Below are 19,612 nucleotides of genomic sequence, written 5' to 3' on the forward strand. Positions count from 1 at the left end.
CTCAGACCTCATTTATTAACAAGTGAAAACCGCATTATCATTTTAACAGTGCGCGCTTAGTAACTGCTTCTCTAATGCGCAATGGTGCCAACATGACTAATAAAATTTTGATTATAACATTTATAAGCATCGGGAAGCCATGCTTTGCAATCTTCTTTTAAACTCTACCAATTTGAAATCCAGTAATTTATATTTTTAATACATAGAGGGATTTTTAAAAAAATAAATGAATGTGATTTTCAAGAATGTTAAGTAGCTTTTGATAGACACACTGAGTGAAGAGGCGAAATACCTGATTTAAATTACCCAGAATTCACCGGGGAAAGAGTTTTAAAAATAGTTTTAGCAAAATAGAAACTAGAAAGATTTTACCTTAGGTGTCCTCACTATCCGGACTACCTTGGGAGATTTTATAGATTTTAAGACTGTGTTCAGAAAGCCTCACGTATTTGAAACACTTTGGCATTGTAAAATTGATGAGTAGTTTAAAAAATAACCACATGGTAATACTATTTTAAGTTTATTTATTTTTAATTTTTTTAATGTTTTATTTATTTCTGAGAGAGAGGCAGCATGAGCAGTGGAGGGTCAGAGAGGGAGACACAGAATCCGAAGCAATCTCTCCAGGCTCTGAGCTAGCTGTCAGCACAGAGCCCGACACGGGGCTCGAACCCACGAACAATGAGATCATGACCTGAGCAGAAGTTGGAACCTTAACCAACTGAGCCACCCAGGTGCCCCTATTTTCAGTTTATTTTTAAGGATAACGCTCAACATTTATGGAGTTCTCACTGTGTCTCTAGACCTATCTTAATCCCATTGCCTCATTTAATTCTCAAAAAAAAAAGAAAAGAAAAGAAAAAAAGCTTGCACCATGTTGGCATTGTGTTGTCCCTGTTTCAGAAAGGGGAAGACTGAGGCATAAAGGACCAAGAAGCCCCAGGAATCGAGTGGGGGACTGGAAGTAGAGTTCTGCTCTGTCTTACCCAGAGCCTTATACATCCCTCCGCTCACTGCCACAGCGCTTCCAAGTGCGTGCAATGCTACTAAAATGTATTTCGCCATAATTTGTAAATGACTTAATCATTTCATCAGTTCTGAATGCCTTTCAGATGTGTGTAAGTCTTACAAGTTTGGAGACACGCTGGCGTCAAGTACAGCCTTGTACACTGATGTACTGGGACACTGAGAGACCGTGCTGAGAGAGAGACTATGTGAAATGAGCAGAGGCACTTTGCAGGATCATTGTCAAAAGAATCAGGAAGGTGTACAGCTGGCCAGCGGCTGGAATCGTGTTTTTGGAAGGGATCCTCGGGGTAAAGCAGAGGAGATGGGTTATAGCGAGCGCCCCTTCTGCGCCAGGCACCACACTGGCCCCGTGTGTGTCGTCAGCTGGTAATGTGCCCAGCGCCAGCGGAGGCAAGTTCCTAACAGCCCTGGGCAGCTTGGGTAACTTGTCCCACGTCACTCAGCCACCTGGCAGAACTGTCGTCCACGCAGATCACCCGCCCACACACATCTTCCCACCGTGTCACAGGGCTGAGCACTGTGTACGGTTTGGCCTTTCCCCTCACGTCCGCCTTTGTGGTGGCATTTTCGTAGGGTGATGTTTCCTTTTATTTCATCAGTAAGAATGTGACATTTTTGGCCATTCCACGCAGGCCACGTCAGTCGTATTGATGTACCAGGTAGGGAGCATTTTAATGTACTGCTCTCCCTATTGTAGGCCTGTTACCTTCAGTCATGGAAAACTGTTTTCTCAGTAAGGAACCAGGAGAGTTTCAGGCCTCCGTTTGGGCTCCATTGCACTTTTGTATTCTGAACGGCACTCTCTGCGCTTTTTAAAATCCGAACATGTAAGCAGCTTGCATAGTTGAGGGACGTGGCTAGAGACCACCTGAGTACGTGAGTGAATTCTGTGCCTGAGTCTTGCGGTTCCTAATTCAGTGGTTACGATGCACCTGGTGGCCCCTGTACGGAGACATGGACTTTTATGCCCATGGATGTTTTCGGCTTCCTCCGGGCTTTCCGCTAAGCAGGCACCCTCATGCGGAGTCCTGGATTCTAGGTACCCTGGGCCCCAGTGGTGAGAGCAGGTGTGCAGTGCTGAGCATATGACGGGCCCTAGGAAGGCATCTCTGCCATTCCTGGAGACAGCGTACTCAAGGGGCCCGTGCTCCATGATCTTCCACATCTTTAGAAAAGGGAGTGAAAATTTGCTTGAATGAAGAATTAATAAAGACATTAAATGATCACGTAGTACTGGGGAGAGATGCCTTATATTTTCAATATACCATCTCTCTACAGACATCTCTTGGTCTTCCAACCAGAAATATCCACTATCCTTCCCCAAATTCTTACGTATGTGTGTGTGTGTTTTAATCAAGATATTCGTTGTGTTACACAGTGAATCTGTTGTTTACGGGGCCTGGAAGCACTCTGTATTTGGAAATTCAATATAAAAGTCCAAAATAGGATGCCTGTTTTTCAAAAGGGCTTTCCAGTTGAGTTGAACTCTAGAAGTGAAAAACGGATTTTTCTCTTCTTAGATGTTATTTAAAGAAATGTATCCTCAGCCTTTGTGAAACTGCAAGCATGCTTGTTTTGTGAGGCTTTCTACCCAGGTCCTGGCCTGCCTTTGAGCAAAACGGCGAAGCTGTCCTTTCTGCCTGGGAACATTTTGGTACTCTTCTTCTCACTACCAGTGTGTTCCGTTCAAACCAAAATCAAACCTCAGAGTGTTTATGCGATACCTACTCAACACACTGGCTCTGCTTACAGCATTTTAAGAATGTCAGTATAAGAGGGGCGCCTGGGTGGCTCAGTCGGTTGAGTGTCCGACTTGGGCTCAGGTCATGATCTCGCGGTTCGTGGGTTTGAGCCCCGCATCGGGCTCTGTGCTGACAGCTGGCTCCGAGCCTGGAGCCTGTTTCGGATTCTGTATCTCCCTCTCTCTCTGACTCTCCCGTTCATATTCTCTCTCTTTCTCTCTCTCTCTCAGAAGTAAATAAAAAACACTAAAAAAAATTTTAAAAATTAAAAAAAAAGAATGTCAGTATAAGAAAACGTGAAAGTAGCTAATTGTTGTGCATCACAAGATTTGGGGTTCTAGCATAGAGGCGGCTCCTGGTTATCCACAGGAGAACAGAGAACACAGAGAAAGGTATGCGCATGAGGAGGGTGGATCTCCTAAACCATTTATAACCAAAATGCTTCTTATGGGGCTTAGATTATCAAATGATTAGAGCACCCTTGAAACAGGTGTTAAAATGTAGAAATCCTTTGGTATATGGAAATTTGGGATTATGTATTTCAGATGACAGTTGATTTGGGCACACCCCCGTCATCACTCAGCAGCCACCTATCTGAAGATCACTGCTGTTCCTGCACTCCTCTCTCGCACTCTCTTGCAATTTTAAGATTTGCTTGGTATGGGGGGGGGTCATCACCTGGGGCGGGTAGAGCTGAGTTGTATTTAGCCTCCTCAGGCGGCTGGTGAGGTGACCCCCTTGGTTTCTGTGTTTGGTGGGGTGGGCAGGGCCTTGTACAGACCATGGCACCAGCCACTGTGTTTGAATAGATTGCTTCTCTTTACATGACAGTAGAATATTAACAGTCCCACCAGTGTCTTTTCATATATAAACTTCATCCAGTTCTCTGTTCACAAACCGACACAGGCAAGTAGCCAAAGAAGATAGTATTCTGCTTGCTCCTTCAGGTAATAATAAATACCACTCCTGTGTAGAAGGAAAAGATGGAGGTGTGATTTACAGATGATTCAGGGATTTGTGGATTTCTAACTAATAAGTGTGTACTTTCCTGGCAAGTTTGAGTAGTTTCATTAAATCAGCTTCCTTTTTCTAATATGTTGTATTTGAGATCTCAAACTGTATTACAAACTATGGTAATCAAAACAGCATAGTAGTGGCCTGAAAGCAGACATGCGGATGAATGGAATAGAATCAAGAGCCCAGAAATAAACCCGTATCTATAGTAAAGTTGGTTAGTTTACGATGAAGGAGCAAGTGTGTATGATGGGAAAAGGACAGTTTTTTCAGTAAATGGTGCTGGGAAAACTGGGCAGCTACGTGCAAAAGAATGACACTGGACTGCTATCTTAGACTCTACACAAAAGTTAACGCAAAATGGATTAAAGATTTAAGCGTGAGTACCGAATCCATAAAACTTCTAGCAGAAAACAGGCAGTAAGCTTCCTGCCATTGGTCTTGGCCATGAATTTTTGGATTTGATACCAAGACAAAGGCAACAGAAGCAAAATGAGCAAGTAGAACTGACTGCTCAAACTCAGAGTCTGCTGCTCAGCAAAGGAAACTGTCAACAAAATGAGTGGGCAGCTTCCAGAATGCAGAAAATATTTGTGGATTATATATCTGATCCCTTATCAGTTAAGAATGTCCAAAATATATAAAGAACTCAATAGCAAAAGACCAAATTATCTAATTTAAAAATCGGCAGAGGATCTGAACATTTTTCCAGAAAAGACATACAGATGACCAACAGCTACATGAGAAAGGTGTTCAACATCAGTAATTACCAACGAAATGCAAATCAAACCCACAATGAGATGACATCTCAAACCCATTAGGATGGTGTTTCCAAAAAGACAAAAAAATCAAGTGTTGGTGAGGATGTGGAGAAAAGGGATCCCTGTGCAGTGTTGGTGGGAATAGAAATTGGCGCAGCCGCTGTGGAAAACAGTATGGAGGCTCTTCGAAAAATTAAAAGTAGAATTGTCATATGATCCAATAATTCCACTACTGGCTATTTACCTGAAGAATGTGAAAACACTAATACAAAAAGATATACACATCCTTATGTTTATCGCAGCATTATTCACAGTAGCTAAAATATGGAAGCCAACCCAAGTGTCCGTTGATTGATGAGTGGACAAAGAAGATGCGGCACACATATACAGTGGAATATTATTCAGCCACGTAAAAGGATGAGCTCTTGCCATTTGCAACAACATGGATGGAACTTGAGGGCATTATACTAAGTGAAAGAAATCAGTCCGAGAAAGACAAATGTTGTATGATCTCACTTATATGTGGAATCTTAAAAGAACCACAAAACAATGAATTCATAGATACAGAATGATGATTGCAGGAGGTGGGGGATGGAGGTGGTCAACAGATAACATATTTTCCATTATAGACTAAATAAGTCATGAGTTATAATGTACAGTAAGGCCATTTATAGTTAATAATATTGTATTGTATATACGAAAGTTGCTGAGAGAGTAGATCTTAAACCTTCTCATCACAAGGGGGCATCTGGGTGGCTCATTTGATTGAGCACAAGACTTTGGCTCAGGTCATGATCTCACAATTTGTGGATTCCAGCCCTGCATCAGGCTGACAGCTCGGAGCCTGGAGCCTGCTGCAGATTCTGTGTCTCCCTCTCTCTCAGCCCCTCCCCTATTTGTGCTCTGTGCCCCCCCCCCCCAGAAATAAAGAAACATTTTAAAAAGTTTAAAAAACCCTTCTTATCACAAAAAAATTTGTAGCTATGTGATGATGGATATCACCATAACACTATTATATTGATGATTTCACAGTATATACATATATGAAACCATTATGTTGTATTACGTGTTTAGTATATCTCAATTAAAAATTTAGTAGGTATTTACAAAATTACAGTTCATTATTCCCTTTTTATTGTGTGTATACATGTACATCTGTATTATATAATTCAGAGGTAAAATACAAAAATTATGCACATGTATGTATGTGTGTACTGACCTGTGCTCTATATTTCCAAAGGAAAGGAAACTTCCCTGGTTATACTTTACAAATCAACATATAGACTGTAACTGTTTTAGTTTGTTTTTCCCTGTGTGGAGTGGAGATCATGGGGGAGGAGAGTACACGTGTGGGTATTTCTAAAATTGTTTCAGTAGAGGGATTAAAGTTTTTATTGTTGTTATTTCTTCTTCCCCTTTATAACTCTTAATTCGCTGCGCTTTATTTTTCTTTGCTTTCGGTTAGCTGCTTTTTCCATAATTACACTTGCTCATAATTATGCTTGAACAGGCTTAGGAACGACATTCTGTGGTTTTCTGAAAAATTGTTCTTTTATATAAACTTGCGCAGATGAGTTATAGGAGGAACTGTCCTCTCGAGTTTCAAAATGAGTTGAAGCACTGCGTGGGGGACTTTCCAAATGAGTAAAGCGTGCCAGGGTGTGTGGTTAGCCAATACAATCCAAGGCACTGTAACAGCTGTTGCTAACTTGTGAAACATGCCTTTGGGTCAGAAGCAGTATTTGGAAACTCTGCCTTCCATTGACACACAGCTTTAGATGCATAAAAAAGTGTCTTGGGTGACAACCCATGGTACATCCATTCAGGTTATGAATGTATTTATTCTTTCCCTCTCTATTATGTTTCACCTAGCAAAGGCACAAGCCGAAATCGTGAAATGTATCGTGAAATGTATCTTACCAGAAGCACCCAAAGGAGGGAGATACATACTTAAGGGGCTTCCTAGAGAAAGCTTTGTGCAGCATGATGTCCTATTTGAGGATCTGTGGTAACGCACTTTAACTTTATTAAACTCTATTTTTAAAAAACAAACACTAGAGTTCTAAATGTACGGCCCATGATTCGTGGGACGGTAAACAATGATGTCTAACCCTTACCTGTATGAAGTGATTTGGTCAATTCTAAATATTTGTATCTGTGAAGAGGGAGAGAGAAATAGCATATATTGAATATCTCCTCTGTGTCTGGTAAATTATGTGAATTTCAGGAATTAAAGCCATCTTGTGAGGCAGATTATTTTTTGTTTGTTTTTGTTGTTGTTAGTGATAAAGCCGAGGTGTGGAGAGCTTGAATCCATACCTGTTGTCGTGTGGCTAGTAAGTGGCAGAACCCGCAATTGAGCCTCAGTTTGTCTGGAGACAGACCCCATGCTGTTCCCACACTGTTCCCAGTGCACCATGTTATCTCAATATACTTTCTTATCCTAAAAAGAAACCCAAAGTTGTCATTTCGCCAGATTAAAACTAGGTAACTACTTGTAAGCTAGAAATTTTAGTTGATGTAACCTTCCTCTGTCCCTGTGATCGAAAAATGTGCATGCCAGAATGGTGAGGAAATGTTACCTTTTGGAGACTTCTAAATGTTGAGACACTTCTTGGAGCGTGGGTGAGGATTCTCACTGGCACAGGTTTTTTTTTTTTTTTTTTTTTTTTTTTTTTTTTTTTTTTTTTTTTTGTTTTGTTTTGTTTTTATTTATTTCTAGGAGAGAGAGAGAGAGAGACAGCATGAGCAGGAGAGGGTCAGAGAGAGGGAGTCACAGACTCTGAAACAGGCTCCAGGCTCTGAGCTGGCAGTCAGCACAGAGCCCGACGCGGGGCTTGAACTCACGAACCGCGAGATCATGACCTAAGCGAAAGTCAGAAGCTTAACCGACTAAGCCACCCAGGCGCCCCTCACTGGCACAGGTTTTAAAGTCATTTGTCGGGGCGCCTCGGCGGCTCAGTCGGTTAAGCATCTGACTTCGGCTCAGGTCATGATCTCGTGGTTTGTGGGTTCGAGCCCCGTGTCCGGCTGTGTGCTGACAGCTAGCTCAGAGCCTGGAACCTGCTACTGATTCTGTGTCTCCCTCTCTCTCTGCCCCTCCCCTGCTTGTGCTGTCTCTCTCTCAAAAGTAAACATTAAAAAAAATTAAGTCATTCGCCTTCATTATTGGAAAAGCTGCAGTTCCTTTAACTGGACGTGTGTGTCTGTTATACTTCACAGCACACTTTTCCTGTAGATCAGGAGACTTTCAGTGTAGCTGCCTTAATTCACGTCCCTGTTCGGGGTGTAAAATCTGAAGGGAGATCCATCTATTCCGTGACTGGTGTTTTGGAATAAAGATTTGGAGACAAGATATCAAGTTTTTGTCAATATTTCCTAATTGCTAGTTCTTTTGTGTGTTATGTTCTGAGCGATGTCTGACCCAGTTTTGCTTATTTCTCTTCAAACGTTAAGCTGTCCTGTCCATTTCTGGTTTGTTTCAAAGAAGACTGGGGTTTTCTTCTGGTTCAAGTTAGAAGATGAAGGGTAAAACTAACAGAAACAACATAGAAATGTGTTACAAACTCTCGGAAGAAAGGACTATAGTAGGAAAACATTTGGTCTAGCCCAAATGCTGGGATGTAACAGAGGAACCTAACCCAGAAGGCTTAGGGACGAGAGGCCAAAGGAAATATTCGAAGGCCCTGGGGAGACGGTGCAGGGAGCTCTGACTGCGCAGCCCAGAGTAAGGGCAGAATTGACTCCCACCCAGGTAGTGGCGGTGGGAAATGCGTATGCAGCTTATGTACCAATTCAGCCAGGGAGTGTTTGGAGAGAAAAGAAAACACCAATTTTTCTCTTCCAACCTCATCACACCCCAAGCAAGACAAGAGGCAGCATAAGAACACAAGGGATAAACACAGAAGCTCTGCTCTGCAGGCCTTTTCCGGAATAAATACTGTTGTGATGAACTTCTTGGTTCACAGTGCTTGTTCCGTGTTTAAGAGTTTTGTTTTGTTTCAGTGAAGAATCTCACAAGTAGGATAGCAGAAAGGAATATACATTTTCATCATTCTCCGTGCAGAGAGAGGACCGACAGCTTATTAGGATCAGAAAAACCGAGTTATCTTATCTGCGTTTCCAGTGGAGTCTGCGGTACTTGAGCGCTATTAGCTCTCACAGCAACTTCTAGAAAGTATCTGCTCTGCCCTCAGTCCTTTACTCTGTCACCTGTAATGCCGGTCAGAGGTACTTGGAGTATTCTATTTAGAGTATAATACTTGGTGGACTCATTTGACTGGTGAATGTGTAAATAATTGGGTTGATACCCAATTTATCTGTGGAAGTTAAGATATGAAGAACAGAATGTAGTCCGTCTTCTCTCCCCCTCATTTCGTGCATTTATCAAAAAAATATACTGTTAATATGTTTTTTGCAGAAAATTGGAATGATCCACATACTCCCAAAATATTATACTCACCTATAATTAATTGTACCATCCGGTAATAACTGCTAACAATTTGAAGATATCATTACATACATATAAGCTTTAAAACACAGTTGGGAGGGGGCACCTGGGTGGCTTAGTCAGTTAAGCATCCGACTTTCGCTTAGGTCATGATCTCACGGTTCGTGGGTTCGAGCCCCGCGTCGGGCTCTGTGCTGACTGCCAGCTCAGAGCCTGGAGCCTGTTTCAGTCTGTGACTCCCTCTCTATCTGACCCTCCCCTGCTCACGCTGTCTCTCTCTCTCTCTCTCTTCTAGAAATAAATAAAACATTAAAAAAAATTTAAAAAAAAACACAGTTGGGATAATATAGGATGTGTTTTGTGGTGCTCCCCTTTAATAATATCTGTCACTAGTGTGTCTCCGTGTCATTACAATTCCTTGTAGACATCAGTTTCAAATGACTCCATGATATTTTGCCTCTGATTAATTTGCTAAATTTAACATGTCTTGCCTGACGTATGATTGGTTTGTTTCCATTTTCTCCTGTTATCACAGAACCTCTTTTTTCACTTTTACAGTTAACACGCTGATTGGATGGCGCGACCTAGCATTTGATCAAAAATGGCTTCTTGTTCATCAAAGAGCGTTTGAGGACTGTAGTATTCCACTTTTGCATTTACCCTGCCATCGTTTTAAGAAATAGATGTGTGCATTTTAAATGCCTGTTTTAGAAGGTTGTCTTTGTTAGCCTCTTTGATCTACTTTCATTCACACCTTCCATGAGATAGATTGAGGGTCACTGTGCTAGGTGGTTGGACCACCGGGCAGGATGGACGAGGTTCCTGTTCTTCTAGAACTTACTGCCTGGTTGGGAAGGATCATATTAGTTAATCACCCAATAATTATAGTAAATAATTAAAGTATTAATTATTCTAGTAAAAAGTCATTATATGAAATAATTAAGTTATAGACTCATACCTGTAATAACCAAAGGTTATCATCTAGCGCTAGAACTGAGGAATCTGAACTGGAAAGAGAAGACCGTTCGTCAATCAGAAGTACTCTTGTTAATTTTATTGTCCTTTGTGCCTTCTGTTTAAAATGGAAAGCCTCGGTGCTTTCTCTGAGGAGCCCCACAAATCTTTATTTATGTGTTTTGCTCCCACCGAATAACCCAGTTTGGAGGAGAAGAAGCTATTAATCCTTTTGGTTCAGTATTTGGCTTCTGAGTTGGAATTTTTTCTGAGCTAGCAAATTTCAGGGTGTAAGTTGCATTCTTGCAGCCAGTGTTGTGGGTTTGAAGCATGAGATTTCATCACTACGATTAAAAAGCATCAGCCCGATCACAAAGTGAGTTAAGCATAAAGTAAGCAAATGATGTAGGTAAACATGTGCCTGACACAAGGGTCCTATAAGCCACTGCCGTTGATGAATTTAGTACAGTGGCACATGGGAGGGGACCGTACATCACTTAGGAGAAGTGTACTTTATGGAATATTCATGGGAAGGGTGAGTTAATATGTGGTTCTTAGACATTTGATTGCTCAACAGTTTAGTTAGCAAAGTCACATATTGGATTAGAAAGGCGGTGGGCAGTTGATCTGGGGGCCAGGTTAGATTCAACCTTGATTTGATGCCAGAGTTGGAAGAAAAGATGAGATTTACAAAGCAATTAATTAATGAAGAGACAGAAGAATACAGAACTGGACATCAAGTTAAATGCCCTTGGATGTATTTAGAGGTCAAGCAGGATCTGTAAAATGATAGTAGGGTAACGGGGCAGGATGAGAGGATTTGAAGAGGAAGGGGATGCCTCGAGTTTACTCATTAGCATGTTGACGGGGTGGGGGGGGAGCATGATACTCTTTTTTTTTTTTTTTAAATGTTATATTTATTTCTGAGAGAGAGACACACACACAGCTTGAGCAGGGGAGGGTCAGAGAGAGAGGGAGATACAGAATCGGAAGTAGGCTTCAGGCTCTGAGCTAGCTGTCAGCGCAGAGCCCGATGTGGGGCTCGAACCCACAAACCGTGAGATCATGACCTGAGCCAAAGTCAGACGCTTAACCAGCTGAGCCACCCAGGCGCCCTGGGAGCATGATACTCTTAAAAATAATGGGGTCAAAGGGCACCTGCGTGGTTCAGTTGACTGAGCTGACTCTTGATTTCAGCTCAGGTCAGGATCCCAGGGTTGTGAGATCGAGCCCCATGTCAGGCTCTATGCTGGATGTGGAGCCTGCTTGAGATTCTCTCTCCCTCTCCCTCTGCTTGTGCTCACATGTGTGCATTCTCCCCTCCCCACCTCGAAGTAATAAGGTTAATATAATTAATACCCGTGTGTCCTTCACTTAAATTCACAGCCGTTTACATCTTGTCACATCTGCCATCTCTCCCTCGCCCTCTCTTTTTGGTTTTGTTTGTGGCATATTTGAAAGTACATTAAAACCATTGATTTTTGTATGCGGACTTTTTATATAGCCTCTTGACTGAATTTTTAGTACTCATTCTTACCAAGTCAGTTGATTTTCTTGGATTTGTCTCATTAGAGTTTCCTATCAGCTGCAAAGAAATGATTCTCTTTCTTCCTTTACAATTTTCATAAGTCTTACATTTTTTTTCTCATTTCATTTAACTGTCCAGAACCTCTAGTGAAGTATTAAATCGTATCAATGATAAATTCTGACTTTACTGGGAATGCTTCCTATAGCCCACAGTTGAATACAATGATTGCTTCTGGTGGATATTCATCACGTAGTTTTAGAGATTATCTCCTAATCGTAACTTTTTGGGTATTTTGCTAGGAACAAGTATGGAATCATTTTCACTTGAAATTGGTTAGAGTTACCTTTTCCCTTAATATATCTATGTAGTGAATGGTAGCAATAGATTTTTCTGATGTCAAGCCTGTTCTTACATTCCTGAGTTAAATCCTACTTGGTGATGATCCTTTTATTGATTTAACATGTTTTGGTGCTACTATATTTTAAGTAGATCAATGTAGATCAAGCAGTGGATGCAGTTGTGACTAATGGAATGCAGATTTAGAAGTATTGCTCTTCTATATTTCTGTCACTAATATACTTGGAACATCAACAGATAGGGCAAAGCTCCTGTCACAGGGAGGAAGGAAGACTTGGTTAAAAAGAGGTGCTGAGACTTGAAGTGGTTGGGAATTCATAATCTAGACACTTCAGAATAAGCCTCCTGCTCCTCCTTGCCCTCTTTCTGGTAGTTCCGGATAGGAGTCCGTTATCTAGATGTTAATCTGTGTGCCCAACAGCACCAGACATGAAAGGAGCTTTCAAAGGCCGGCCCAGTTCTCCTTTTATTTTCTGTTATCTAAGACTCAAAAACCTGATGATTGCGTTATAGTCTCATGAAATAACTCACTGTAAAGCTTTACTCTCAGTTGCATACCTCCCGACATTAGTGCTGTGGGACACTTGAGCTAATACTGTTTTCTCGTATGCTCAGGGGTAGTTAAGATGCTTCTTGGGGCGCCTGCGTGGCTCAGTTGGTGAGGCGTCCGACTTCGGATCAGGTCATGATCTCACGGTTCGTGGGTTCAAGCCCCGCATCGGGCTCTGTGCTGACAGCTCAGAGCCTGGAGCCTGCTTCGGATTCTGTGTCTCCTTCTCTCTCTGGCCCTCTCTCACTTGTGCTCTGTCTCTCAAAAATAAATAAATGTAAAAAACATTTAAAGAAAAAAAAGATGCTTCTTTCTTGACTATTTAATCTTTAGCATTTACTATTATGACTTTAACCTAAATGGGTTAGCATGGTGAATGTAAAACGTAATTATTCTTTGGAAGGTGGGCGGGGGGTTGATAGTTCTTCAGAATCCTTCCTAAGAATTAATAATCGTTGTTCAGCAATTGTAGGATGTGCAGGATGTTAGGTTTAGACTTGAGGAATCCCTGAAGCCGGCACATTGAGTGTCATGTCTCCTTGGTGTGGGAAGGCAAGAATGTAGAGAATCAGATGTTTTCTGATAACTGTTGTGTCTGTTTTAAAAAATGTCTCACAGTCCTTGAGAGGGCTGGGCTTATTCCTTTCCCCTTGTTACAGAATCCATAAGGCTGTACGTGGGGATTCCAGAAAGAAGATCATTTTTAAAGCCAAGACACTGCTGTAATGTGAGGCACTTCGATCAGGGAGCATTTGCCAGTGTCAGCATTGCCAGTGATTTAGATAATTGGCCATTTGGTTCAGAAACTAAAAAAAAAAAAAAAAAAAAAAAAAAGAGAGAGAGAGAAAGAAAAAGAAATAGCCCTGACTTTTCTATGTACATAAGAACTTACAAAAGAAACCATGCTTATTGAGTACTGAGTAATCATAATGCATGGCCTCTCTCTCTCTCTCTCTTTCTCTAGGAAAGCCAAATTATAGGATGGTTAATATCTTAAAGGATGCTTGCCTCCAATACTGGGATGCCCAGCCACAAAGGGGACTTGCTGAGAGGCTGGCTTGGTAAATGAAACTCAGCAAATCAGAATCCTCTCTGGGCTCTCAGTCATGTTATGTAAGTGGTCATACAGATGGATTTTTAACGCTGATTTCCCTAAGTTGCTCTCCCATTCATTAAGGTGCTCCAAAATGCAAAAGAAGAAGAATGCACTGCTGTTACTTTAAGAAGGAAATTAAACAGGGAGGGAAAAGGGGGATGTTGTGACTGCTGACATTTGTGGCCTCTTTTCATTTGCGTAAGAGGTGGACGGCTTCTCTGTAGCTGCGTTGCCATGGAGAGGTAGTGGGGGAGGGCTCTCAGGACCCAGCCCGGGAGAGAGAGAACGATTCCGTCTTAGAGCTGCTCCAGAACGTGACGGGAAGGGGCAGGGAGCTCAGGTGTGCCACAGCGGCACAGATAATGGGGCTGGCTGACCTGTCATGGCTGGTAACGTGACTGTGCCCATACCCCTGGGTGTGACAGACATGTTTGTGGACGTGCCTGTGGATTCTCTATGTGAAGTGGAAGGATTGTGATGTTGTATGTATTTCCACCCTTCATATGATTTCTTACACTCGAGATTCGATTAGAAGAGTCCAAACATGTTTAACCCAAAGGTACACCCTCATCGTACTAAGAATAAGAAACTAACTTCAGTTGGCATGTTTGCATACAGATAAATGACATCAACAGTAAGTCTGATGAATTCCGGTGGGGATAACACACTCAGGAAAATCTAATATGGTAGCTCACACTGCATCCGGCAATGAATGTGTTACCGACCTGGAGTCATTAATTTCCAGAGGCTGTAGAGCCGTGTAGCTAAGCTAGAGATAATATGGGAGAAATGAAAACAAAAGTTGTAAGGATTCTTCTCCATTAACAGGTAGAAGAAAATCCATTGTGTGTTTTGTAGATGAATCTGCTTGATTTTATGAGCCGAATTTTAGGCATGTTGTCATCACTTAGTGTATGTTACGGGAACAGTTTTAGGTCCAATAGAGAATTGTTACTGACTGCGTAATATGATCATTTTAGGACCTTTGTTTGTTTTCTTCACGTGACCGGTAAATTGAATCTGATGATATATTAATCTTTTGTTTTCTCATGGATATCATTGTGGGTAATGCCTTTGTTTAAAAACAGATGTGATTGGTAATTTTAACTAGAGCCACTGTTTAAAGTATTTCTAAATAAATGCGTGTTTCTCTTAAGGAAATCATATTAATGTATTAAATTTGCCAAGTTTAAAGAAACTTACTCGGCTTCTCAGTCTTCTGATGAAATTCGAGTGAGAGTGAGTATTAATATTGTTTTAGAGTAGTTGAGTCAGAAATGAATACATTGAAGGATGTTACCATTGTTGACTGCTTACTGCATATTGTAAGTTATTTTAAGAATGATAACGGATTATCTGATTTGGTCCTTGAAAGAAATGCCAAAACAAGCCTTTTTTTTTTTTTTTTTTTTTTTGGTAAGGTAGCATTCTTCAAACACAGTGTCATGCAGAGCGGTACACAGCGCTTCTACAATGGTTTGTAAAAATGTACGCATTTATTGCAGAATTTATTTGGAAAGTATTACTTCAAGTTAGGGTGCTTGGGAAATTGTCCCATAAATATTTATTGGAGATTATATATATATAACTGTGCCTTACATGATAACCTTATTTGGCTTACTAAAAATTTCTGTATACTAAGACCAAGTCTCTTTACTTTTTAAACGTAAAGACAAAAGTTTATGGGTCGCCAGGCACAGATATTGATGAATTTGATATTTCCATTATTTTTATTAATTTGTAAATTAATTCCAAGGTGTGCCAGTTCAGGAGAGGAAAACAAAATTGGTTTCCTCGATCGCTTACACGCGTCAAAGGGCTATGAGGTGTAATGTACTTGCTTATTTGTTAGATAATAATAAGTAATTTGTGATGAGTATCAGCTATAAGCCAAGTATTATTCTAAGCATTTGCCCTTGTTGTCTTTTCTCAGAAATCCCATGCAGCTTTGTAAGGGCGCAGGGAGGGGGTGTTTTCTTACCCATTTCACAGATGAGGAAGCTGAGATTTAGGGGCTAAAGGAACTTGTCCAGTATCATAGAGCTAAGAAGGGGTGGACCAGGATTTGAACCCTGGAAGTTTTTAACCACCACACGATTATCTCCTGCATGTGAAAACTACAGTCTGGCACAGAGAGAAAAGCTCTGTGTTCAGGCTTTCCCGGGATAGAATCCCAGCTTTCTACATCTTGGCCAAGCAGCCCAGCAGAAGTTAGACCTTGTCATGCCTAAGCTTTTTGGTAGGTACTTAATGGGGGAAACATGTGAATATTTAGTTTTATTGCCTATGTGGTGGCTGCTCCCCCCACCCTCCATGGTAGCAGTTACTTGCTAATGTGCATTGTTATTCGTAATGTTAAAATATAGGCTAGTCATCAAAATCTTGTTCTGTTTGGAAACAACAGAACAAAAGAGGAGTAAAGGCTATGATTAAAGTAATATGGAACCGCTTTTCAGAGAGCCTTTCAAATATGGATCAGTTTACACAGCAGGATTTGTCAGCCTCGGCTCCAGGGACCCCTGGGGCCGGATCATTCTAGGTTGTGGAGGCCGTCCTGTGTGTCAGCAAGGTGTTTAGCAATGGCTCTGGCCTCTACCCACTAGATGCCAGCTGTGTTTCCCCCCCACCCCAAGTTGTGACACCCAGAAATGTCTCCAGACATGTCAGATGACGTTCGGGGGAGGGGGGAACCAAATCATCCCCCGGCTAAAAACCACCACTAGAGATATGTAGGGCTTAACCAAGTAAGCAAGTGTAGTGTAGTTGTGGAGCATGCTGAGGACTTTGGTGGAAAAGACCACGCTGCCCTAAACAAGAGTAACGTGAGGGAGCAGGCGGGCTGCTGCGGCAAGTGTGGCTGCACAAGGAGTGGGTGTTGGCCAGCAGGGAAGGGCAGGAAAGGACACGGAAGCCCGTGCAGAGGCTGTGGCAGAGACCGCAGTGAGTGGCGAGGGCCTGGACCAGTTGCTGGAGGTGGACAGCTGGGCGAGGCTTCTGCAGAGAGAATCAGAGGGTTTGGGGTTTGCTGACAACGAAGGGTGAGGAACAGCGAGGGTCGGAGTGGATGCTGGCCAGTCTGCAGGACTGACTAACTCACCGACCCAGCGAACCCTCAGCATGTCAGCTCCGCCGAGCCTGGAGTCACATGTGTTTCTCAGCAAAGTGAGAAATGACTGAATGTCCCGGACCTTTGTGAATATTGGCAGCCACGACTCATGTCTGTGACTTCCTGATGAGTGCACATTTAAAACTGGAAGGATTTGCCTTGTTGTACGGGTGAGATGTGACCTTGGGAGATGGGCGCTCTCCCATCTCCATCAGAGGCCTTCCTCCGGACACGCTGCTGCTCCTTCCTGGTCCCCACTCCTGCCCGAGCTTGTCCCGCTTTCTGTCCTTCGCCCCCGAGCTTTCTCCTCAACGCATCCGCTTGTAACGTAAATGGATTTTTGGACGTCACATGATTGTCTTGCTTTTGAGTCACGGTTTTGAAATGTACACGTTGCTTAAAGCAGCGCATCTATAGCGGGCACCGCAAATCTGACAGATGGTCAGGACACAACTTCCTGGACCCTTTCTGGGGCGCAGCCTTCAGGGAAACCTGACGGCACTTCTCTCCTTATGTAGCAGGTGACCTCGACGGGCTGCTTTCCGAGGCCGTAAGGTCATGTGAGTGTAACTTAATGATCTTTTGCTAACGCTCACAGGTAAAATCACTAACTGGAGTTGTAAAGTGCTAGTATTACAAGATTGTCACGCCATTCACCTCAGCAGTGATGATCAAAATCGCCCCCACCACCAAAATTATGTTGCCGAAACAGTGGGTAAGCTGAGTGTGTCTGTCAGTAAAGGAGAAATTTCCTCTTTGCACCAGAACCGAGGCTTTTCAGTCCGTAGGTCCGGCCAGAGGGAAGGCAAGCAGGAAAGAGACGAGAGAGGCCACCTCTCCGGACAGCTGAGTGGGGTCTTCGTTTTTTGGTTTTCCCCCCACCCCCAAATCCTCACTCCAGGTCTGCTGATCAGCTAGCTCAGCTGCTGGTTGCCATATTTTCCTCTAGGAGAAGGACTTTTTAAATCCGATTTTCCATCCCGAGTCATCTTCCCAATGGGCCTTAGTCTGTTCACTCTGACAGACATGAATTCAACCGCGTCTGGATGCATGATGTGTTTCTGGAGGTGTGCGCATGCCGTGGGGATCGGGTTCCTATCGTGAGGCCGCTTCAGCTTTGCAGAGATGGAAGAGAGACTTCCACGGAATAGAGAATTTAAGGAATAAATGAGCCCACTAATGATGGGCAAACGGGATGCTGTGCAATGCCACGGAAGAGGTACTTCACTACAGACGGTGGTACGGAATGAATCCAGTTCTGTGGGATGTAGAAGAATGTAAGAAACTCCCTCTTCTGGATCGGGGAGAAGTGTCTAAAAGTTGGGTTTCAAGCTTGGTCACGAAACACGGGTGAGGTCTGACTAAATACTGGGGTCCAGGGTGATAGAGTGACTGTGGCAGACCTTTGCCTTGGACTTGATGACTTTAGCATGATTTGATACAAGCATGAGGACAGCAGCCTGACACACACACGTATTTAATGCAGGAGGGGGGGGTACCCTTGGTGCACACTAGAGCGCCCCCTGTTGGGTTTCAGGAAAGAGCCACAGAGCCTGTGGTGTTGCAGATCACACATGGAAGAGGCATTGCCAGCCCAGGCAGGACACCATTTTGACGTGCACAGATACACAGAGCGGTGGTGCGGCAGTCTAGTCGCATGGACGTGGCACAGTTGTGTGAGAGGTGTTGTGCGCAGTTTACGTTTTGGAGGCGGTGTGCCCAGATTCACACCTGGCACTTCTCATTAGCTCTGCGCAGTCGGCTTCTGTCTTCCCACAGTTCCCTCCTCTGTAAAGTAGAGGTCAAGGGCACTTCCTCCCTCCCAGCTAGGTTTTTTTCTGAGGATTGAATGGGTTGGTGCACATAAAGTCCTTGCTACAGTGCCTAGCACCCAATGGACACTTAATGTTTTAGCTCTTTCGGAGAGCTCTTTCCCCAGGAGGGTCTGAAGGAGGATGAGGGCTTCTGCACAGGTGTGAAGGAAGCGTCTGTAGAGGTAGTTCTCAGGGGTTTGAAACGGTGGTGGGGGGAAGGCAAGCCAGTGGTGTGGGCATCCCTAAAAGGCAGTGTCACTCACAGAGGTGAGATTCTAATGCTGGGTTGGAACAGATAACTTGTGATCTCTCCGTCAGGTTAAAAAAAATTTTTTTAACGTTTATTTATTTTTGAGAGACAGAGAGAGCGTGAACAGGGTAGGGCAGAGAGAGAGGGAGACACAGAACCTGAAGCAGCTCCAGGCTCTGAGCTGTCAGCACAGAGCCCGACGTGGGGCTTGAACTCGTGAATCGTGAGATCATGACCTGAGCTGAAGTCGGCCGCTTAACCCACTGAGCCACCCAGGCGCCCCGATCTTTCCATCAGTTTTAAAAAATGTGTATGTGTGTCAGTCCTGTTTTGCTAGTTTATTTGCCATATGTTGTAGGGAGTTGGAAAAAAGAGTTAGCCTTATTAGTTATCCGAAGTAATTACATCATGGCGATCTCTCAGGGTTTACAATATTATAGTTTTAAAAGGGCTATACGTTTTCCTAAGTTTAGTTATATTTTATTTTGTTTTCACCATGATTTGCTTAACTCGGTCTGTAATAATATAGTAGCCTCTAAAGCAAATGACAACAATCAATGACTACAAAGCTATCTTTGGCTCGACTAGATCAGATCCATACATATGAACTTACAAGCCTAATTGCTGTTATTTTTGGCCAGAGTCCTTGCAAGTGTGGGAGGTAGCCAAGTACTTCCTTTGTGGGAAAAAAATGACATTTGTTCATTGTTTCAACCGTGATGATTGCTTACAGCATGAGTTGCGTGTGTGTGTGTGTGTGTGTGTGTGTGTGTGTGTGTGGTTGTAAAGATGTAGATTGAGAATTTGATACATTGTCAAATCTATCGTAAATACTTACTCAGAATCACTTAAATGTACTCAGGGCCCAATGCTATCATTATCTTAGATACTGTTACTCAATAACAGTGAAGACTAATGAATGGAGGACATATATGTACATATATATACATGTAAAACGGCA

At 42.8% G+C, this 19,612-nt stretch overlaps 1 protein-coding gene across 7 annotated transcripts in view; it reads left to right on the forward strand.

Annotated features, from left to right (window-relative positions):
• Positions 1–19,612, forward strand: part of HIVEP1 (HIVEP zinc finger 1) — a 155,305-nt gene that overhangs the window by 37,962 nt on the left and 97,731 nt on the right. The window lies entirely within an intron of this gene.

The sequence above is a fragment of the Hyaena hyaena genome, unplaced genomic scaffold (assembly GCF_003009895.1).
Source record: "Hyaena hyaena isolate Hyena2069 unplaced genomic scaffold, ASM300989v1 scaffold_60, whole genome shotgun sequence".
Lineage (NCBI taxonomy): Eukaryota > Metazoa > Chordata > Mammalia > Carnivora > Hyaenidae > Hyaena > Hyaena hyaena.